Source organism: Bos javanicus, chromosome 12 (genome assembly GCF_032452875.1).
Source record: "Bos javanicus breed banteng chromosome 12, ARS-OSU_banteng_1.0, whole genome shotgun sequence".
Lineage (NCBI taxonomy): Eukaryota > Metazoa > Chordata > Mammalia > Artiodactyla > Bovidae > Bos > Bos javanicus.
This window is the reverse complement of record NC_083879.1, coordinates 22,558,059-22,565,697: the sequence shown is the minus strand read 5'-3', so window position 1 is coordinate 22,565,697 and position 7,639 is coordinate 22,558,059. Positions and strand designations below refer to the sequence as shown.

General features: G+C 41.3%; 1 long non-coding RNA gene across 1 annotated transcript; it reads right to left on the bottom strand.

Annotated features, from left to right (window-relative positions):
• Window positions 1-2,176: 2,176 nt before the first annotated feature.
• On the bottom strand, window positions 2,177-7,631 carry LOC133258289 (uncharacterized). The gene is made up of 3 exons (XR_009739912.1): window positions 7,075-7,631; window positions 4,128-5,395; window positions 2,177-2,929 (listed from the first exon to the last, which is right to left on the bottom strand). It is a non-coding gene; the product is annotated as an uncharacterized LOC133258289 (long non-coding RNA).
• Between the last annotated feature and the right edge of the window lie 8 nt (window positions 7,632-7,639).

The following is a 7,639-nucleotide window of genomic DNA, read 5'->3' as shown; positions in this document are numbered from 1 at the left end:
GGAGCCACAGGGCAGAGGGCCTGGCAGTCACATTTGATACAATCTGATCTGTGTACAGACTAGGGGAATATCATTTAGGGAAGAGACTTTCCAGGTGGCTCAGTGGTAAAGAATCTGCCTTCCAATGCAAGAGACATGGGTTCAATCCCTGGGTTAGGAAGATCCCCTGGAGAAGGAAATGGCAACCCACTCCAGTATTATTGCCTGGGCAATCTCATGGACAGAGAGGAGACTGGTAGGCTGCAGTCTATGGGGTCACAAAGAATCAAACACAACTTAGTGACTAAACAACAACATTTAGGGAAGAGCTGTCTGGCAACGGGCCCCAGGATGAATGAATGGCTCTCAGGCTTTCAGGACTGGATGGGAAGTGGTTGGAGCAGCTGCCATCAAAGAAACCAGGAACACACTGTTGCAGGGATCCACATGCACCATGATAGAGGCTGGGCCAGAGTGGACGGGAGTTGGCCATTTGGTGGAACGATTTGCTAATTCAGGTCAGAGGGTGAATGCATAAGTGTTCTGGCAGACTTAGTCTAGAATCACCAGGACCATGAGCTTGCAGCCCCCAGACCTACTGGTGCCTGTGTTGTGTGTGTTAGTCGCTCAGTCGTATCCAACTCTTTGCCACCCCATGGACCATAGCCTGCCAGGGTTCTCTGTCCATGGGATTCTCCAGGCAAGAATACTGGAGTGTGTTGCCGTTTCCTTCTCCAGGAGATCGTCCCAACCCAGGGATCGAACCTTTGTCTCCTGTACTGTAGGCAGAAAGGCTCTTATAAATGATCTTGTAAGAGTCTTCTTTTTCCCACCTCAAATCCACCATTGAATACTGACTACCTGATCCTCTGCTGAATTAAATCCACTTTGGAAGAAATTTCTCCACTGTAGCCTGAACACAATCCATTGCAGGTTGATGATGACTGTGGCCAGAGGCCTCTGCCCCTCCCTCAAGTCTGTCTCGGAGTCTAAATCTCTCTCATTCAGGATCCTGTACATCCATGAAGACCCAGTGCCCAGACAGAAGAAGCTATTTATTCATATGAATTACAAATTTATTTGATATCCCTATTGTCAGTTCAGGAGCTTCCCAGGTGGCTCAGCGGTAAAGAATCCATCTGCCAATGCAGAAGACAAGAATTTGATCCCTGGGAAGATCAAATCTCCTGGGATTGGGAAGATCCCCTGGAGAAAGAAATGGCACCCCACTGAGATATTCTTGCCTGGGAAATCCCATGGACAGAGGAGACTGGTGGGCTACAGTCCGTGGGGACACCAAGAGTCGTACATAACTGAGTGACTGAGCCCCATGGTCAGTGCAAAATGAAAAACATTGTCTTAAATATATGGTACTAAAACTTTTTCATTTTGTACTCCTCAATATTGGTATACTTATTTTAAAATGATGCATCTTCTTATGTTAAAAGTCTTAGGGAGAATAATATGTATAAATATGGTTTATAATTTTTGACATCTTGGTATATCCATAATTGGATATAAATTGGGCTTATTTACATACTTGGTTTAAACCTGTCAGAGCTGGCAAAGATATCACAAAGCATGAGCAGTTCCAGGTGGGGAACGTACAACTCAGGCTGCTTCTCCTAAATGGTGCTTTTATCCATCCTCTCAATAATTATGTAAAAGTTGCAGTTGAAATGTGGTTAGTAATTTTCCATCCTCCTTGATGTCAATCAAATGTTCTTTCAACTAATCAGAACTCGTTACATTTTAATATGTTTTACAAATGGGTTTAAAAACCACTGAAACCCTTTTTTGGGGGAAGATTTTTAAACATGGTAAAAAAAGGTTTGCAAGTTTCCTAAATGTATAAATGATGAGTTTTTAAGGCAAAACACATTGCTTCTGGCACTAAAATAATAAAACATTGGAAAGTTTTCCAGACATTTGCTTCCACAGTGTGTGTTCTCTCAATAACCAGAGTTTCTTTCAAAAAGTGGGTGGTTTTTATTCATTGTTGTAATGTCACCTTTACATTGAAGGAAAAGTTTGCATTTACATCTAATCAAAGTTTGTACTGGAAGGAGAAGCTTTACATTCTTCCTACTGATATCTTACTCTTTTTTGGTTAGAATTGTATTAAATGTTATCTACATTTAATTTGTAGAAACCTTTATGAGCCACTTGTATAGTTGGGGGAATATTAGTTTAGTTAGAATTAAATGGTACAATCCAATTAATTATGGCACACATTAACTTCAAATCATCATAGTTCACAGGACTCAGGGAAGTAACTGACTTCACCCCTGCACCTGCCTTTGGTGGCCTGAGACTACGGGATGTGTTGACTAAGGAAGTCAGTGTAAATCCTTATATTACATATTAGTACATTTCATTTATCTTATATGTGATAATAAAAGTAAGACTGCAAATATTTTCCCATACCCCACAGGACCATTGTTTTTAAATAGACTTTATTTTTTTAGAGCAGTTTCAGGTTCATTGGATCATTTTTGTATCCATCCTTTACTCTTAAGTCTATAATTTTATTTATTTATGTATTCATTTATTGGCTGTGCTGGGTCTTCGTTGCTGCATGGACTTTTCTCTAGCTGCAGTGAGCGGGGACCCCTTTCTAGCTGCAGTGTGCAGTCTTTGAATTCTGGTGGCCTCTCTCATTGCTGAGCATGGTCTCTTGGGCACACAGGCTTCAGTAGTTGTGGCTCTAGGGCTCTAGAGCACAGACTCCATAGTTGTGGCACACGGGCTTAGGTGATCCAAGGCATGTGGGATCTTCCTGGACCAGGGATTGAACACACATCTCCTGCATTGGCAGGCGGATTCTTTGCCACTGAGCCACCAGGGAAGCTGTGTATCCATCCCTGACAATCACTATCTTAAATGAATGGTCAGGTTTAGCCAAAGTTTAACGATGACTTCTTACAGCTGTATTATCATCAGAATCTCCCTAAAATTCACAAGAAAAATTATTAACAGTGATATTTTAAATTTTACAGTCATCTTGAACTTACTTGCCTATTGTAAAACATTGAATTTCTCCTAAAGTCCCAATAAATAATTTCTGGGTCTTCCTTGCTGCTGCTGCTGCTAAGTCGCTTCAGTCGTGTCCAACTCTGTGCGACCCCAGAGACGGCAGCCTACCAGGCTCCGCCGTCCCTGGGATTCTCCAGGCAAGAACACTGGAGTGGGTTGCCATTTCCTTCTCCAACCCATATTTATAAATCATCTCTTCAAGTTCTCCTCCATGCCTTCCACGTTGGTGTCCGCTGTCTAGACAGTCACCCAAGGTGGGGTGCTTTGCCACTGTCACCAGACTATTGTCCTTGGTGAAGGATAATTTGCCCAGAGCCCTGCATCCTGGGACTCCCTCAAGATGCCAACATTTGAGGGATGTTCCTGGTGGTCTGGTGGTTAAGACTCCATACTTCCAATCCAGAGGACATGGAGTCAGCCCCTGATAGGGGAACTAAGATCCCACGTGCCACATGGCAAAGCCAAAAAAATTTTTTTTTTTAATTTTTAAAAAAGATGCCAACATCTGAAATGTGTTTTGGAGGAAAACAAGTGACTTAAGATAATAATTTCATTGAAATGATAATATGATGTAAGTGAAATACCCCCAGTTGATATTTATGTTCCTCAAGGATTTTTTCTACTTTTACAATTTTTACTTTCAAAATGATTTCATCCAAATGTTCCTGCCTGTACAAGCTGTAATATTGCAGAGTTGGAAACAACCTTTAAACTGCTGCCACATTTTCATGATTATAAACTCCACAGAGTACAATGATTTCATTGGCAGAAAACATATTGGAAGAAAGAAAATCAGGGAAAAAGAAATATATCCATCTACTAATAAATTCTTTAAAAAAACAAAAATAATTGATGTTCGAGTAAATAGTTGTAAAACTGGCTAGTGATGAACCCAAATTATCAACACGGGAAGAATATAGCATTGAAGAATTAAAAAAAAAAACCAAAAACCAAAAACCAAAAACCATCCAAATACTCATTCTAAGACAAGTTGTTGATTTTCACCACTGCCATTTTGTTTCGAATTAAATTGCTTATGATCAAATTATTTTTAGCAAATTAATTGGAGGAAACATCCTTCTCCCAGTTCTGTGTCACTTTCTATCACTCACCTTCTGAAGGTCACTTCTTGGGTCCTGGTCATTTTCAGAGCATTTCGAGGAAACCTGTCCTTAACTCAGTCTGCAGCCCCGCCCACCAAGAGGCACCGACCAATCACTGCAGCCTTTCAGAGGCTGTTGCCTCTTCTTTCTGGAAGCTCTTCTGAACTCCCCAGGCTCCTCTGTCAAGACAACTCAGAGAACGTGGCAGTTTAATCCAGGTGCATACTAGGGTCAGGAGGGAAAATCTCCAGGTTGAATAGCATTTTATAATTAAAAAAAATTTTAAATACATATGACAAAATAGCATTTTATAATTTAAAAAAACCACATTCACATCCATCATTAATTGTTTAATTCTGCCAACATACCTTTGAGGTAGTCCAAAAAGAATCAGTTTGACCATTTTCGAGATGAGTAAAACAAGTTTTAGGTCTGAAAGGAAACTTCAGCATAAAAGTCCAATTTCCTCATTTTTCCATGGTGTATAAGGCAGTCCAGACAATGCTGTACTTTTTTTTTTAAACAGAGACATTTCACCTCCTCATTCCCACCCAACCAGTTCTTCCAGGGAAGCATAATATGTACATAGATATCAAGATATACTTTATAAATCTGAACTTACTAGTATGAATTGAAACACATTAGTAGCTGAATCAATGAAAAAATCATGTTAGCCTACTGAATGCAAAAAGTTGAAATTTGAAGTTAGAGATGACAGTAGTTCTCTTGCGCTCGGCATCAAGTCTTTCCTCAACTTCGTTTTGGTTTCATAATATTTGGAATATAACAGTCCACCAGGTGTGGTAACTTGACTTCTAAGATGGTCCCCAATGATCTTTGCTTCCTGGTGTCCAAGCCTTTGGTAATTTTCTCCTTTGAACATGGTCTGGGCCTGGTGACTTATTTCTAATGACTAGAATACAGTAAAGATGATAAGATGTCACTCCTGAGATAAGGTTATAAAAAAGGCCATGTCTTCCATCTTGTTAGCATTCATGTTCTCTGCCCCTTCTGCCCTACTTGCTCTGGTTGAAGCCATCTGCCGTGTTGTTAGTTTCCCCACAGTGGAGACCCACATGGCAAGGAACAAGAGAGTCCTCTAGTCAATCGCCTACAAGGGACTTAATCCTGCCAACAACCAGGTGAATGAACTTAGAATCAGATCCTTCCCCAGTGGGGCCTTTAGATGACTAAAGCTCTGGTCAACACCTTGATTGTAGCTTGGGATAAACTCAGAGAGCCGGTTAAGCTGTGCCCAGATTCCTGACCTAAAGAAACTATGAGATAACCAGTGTTAGTTTAACCCACTCAATTTTGAGATAACTTGTTATGCAGCAATAACTAATACACCAGGCAAGCAGGTGCAAAAGGTAATTGACTTTTACCATCTCTCCTTGCCATCTCTGGGCACTCTTGAATTCAACAGAGAAGACAGACAGAGCAAGCATTAGTCCATGTCCCCCATAAATTTAATAAAAATTGACAGCAGAAAGTAATGTCTCTAGTGTTGTAGCCTGTGTAATAAAACACATTTGAGTGTACTTCTCAGGTTTGTTACAGTGTAAACTGTCAACACAGACTTTTAAAAAGTGAATTTTATATGAAATGTTTGTGAAAATCATGGAAGAGGACACATGTAATGGAAAGAAAGTGAGTCTAAAAAGAAAACCAACTTGTGGAGGCTGGGTTTCCTCATTGTGAAATTGGACTAGTAATCCCTAGCACATGGATCTTAAATGGTGCTCAATCCAATGCCTGGTCAAATGATGCTCTTTAGCTTCCCTTGTGGCACTAAAATAGGTGAGGTGACTTGACGTACCCAGTGAGAACGGGATCTAGGACTCACCTCAAATTTGATATACCGCAAATTACCAGGCTATTCAGTGGCAGATTTTGAACTCTGAATCCAGGTCTCTGGCTTCTTCCAGAACACACAGGGAGCCCCAAGCCACCACCTCTAACTTTCAAGAAGAATTCTCCTAGGGACTCCTGCTTAAGCTGGTAACTCTAGTAGAGTCTGTAAGACACTGAGAACAAAGGCTTACAAAGATAGATGGAAGAAGCGTGGCATTTCCTTTGGCTAATCCACATTTAAAATACCGTCTTCCTAAACACAGTCTTTCCTCCACCCTCTATCTTTGACTTTGACATTGATAGAGAAGCTTTCAAGAGAGCAGCATCGCTCAATTAGATGAAGCTACTAATTTGAAGGAACAATACATGATGAATGGCACTTACATGTGGTGATTCTAACGGCAAACATCTTCTACTGTTTTTCTCCCTGAAACATTTTATCTCATCTTTTCCTCCCTTTGTGTAGTGTTGGAGTAGGAAATGGCAACTCTGCTCAAGTATGCTTGCCTGAAAAATTCCATGGACAGAGGAGCCTGGGGGGCTACAAAGAGTTGCAAAGAGTCAGACACAACAGAACACATACGCGATGACCAGAGCAAGAGAGAAAGAGAGAGGGAAGATGAGAAAGCGAGGAAGAGGAAAGGATGTAGAAAAAGAGGAGCCTGGTGATTGGTGTATTTGGAGCAAGGAAGAGCACCCAGACTGCTTAAGAGGGTAGGTCCTTCCCCCACGGCTCAGGTCTGAGTGTCGTGCTACACAGGATTAAAAAAAAAAAAAAAGACACACAGACAAAAAAGTCATCCTTTAAACCTCATGGAGGGCTCGAATTAGCACAGGACCCTGCTATGCTTTTTCTGCTGCTCATCCTATAAAGACTGGTGCAGAGAACTCCAGGGCTCCCATCCAAGCTTTTATCCTTCATTCAGCATATAGCTAACATCCTCTTGGACACTAAAAAGAAAAACTTTGACTTAACTAATAACTTATTGCACATTTTTATAAAACAAAAACATCTGCGTAAATATGTTCCAAGCAAAATCCATTTATGAACACATGGATGATAAAAAGGGAGATAGAAAACTGTGTATCATCTCTTGCTCACGTTCCCTCCTTACATTTTACTTCGAACATCCAGGTCACCAGTGTGTTATGCTTTTTGACAGCCTTTCAAATCAAAGGGATTTGAATGAGAGCAAAATAAAAGTATTTGCCCAAACTTTATAACTCTTTCTACTCTTCTGCATCACATAGTGGAAAAACCATGGCCACGGAGTGAGGAGACCATGTTTCTAGTCTGGGCTCTGGCAGTAACTAACCAGCTGGGTCGTAAGCAGCAGTGTGGTTTCTGAAAGGCTCTCTCTTTCCTACTCTGTCCAGGACAAACACGAAAACCTCTCTCATGTCATTGGTTATTATCTTGTCTGAGTCATGTTCCCCTCTCCCCTGCACCAGCTAAAATAGCCTCCCAGCCAGTCTGTGGGCTTCACCCTTACCCTCTCCAGTCCGTTCCTTACCCGCAGCTGTTGGAACGTACTTACAGAGGTGAATCAAGGCATGTCACTCTCTACTTACACTCCCACTGCTCACCTGCCTGTCTCTTCTCTGGCTGGTCCCCTGTCTGTCTGCCACACACCTGGTCTTTTGTCACTTCTTAAGCCAAGTCCTTT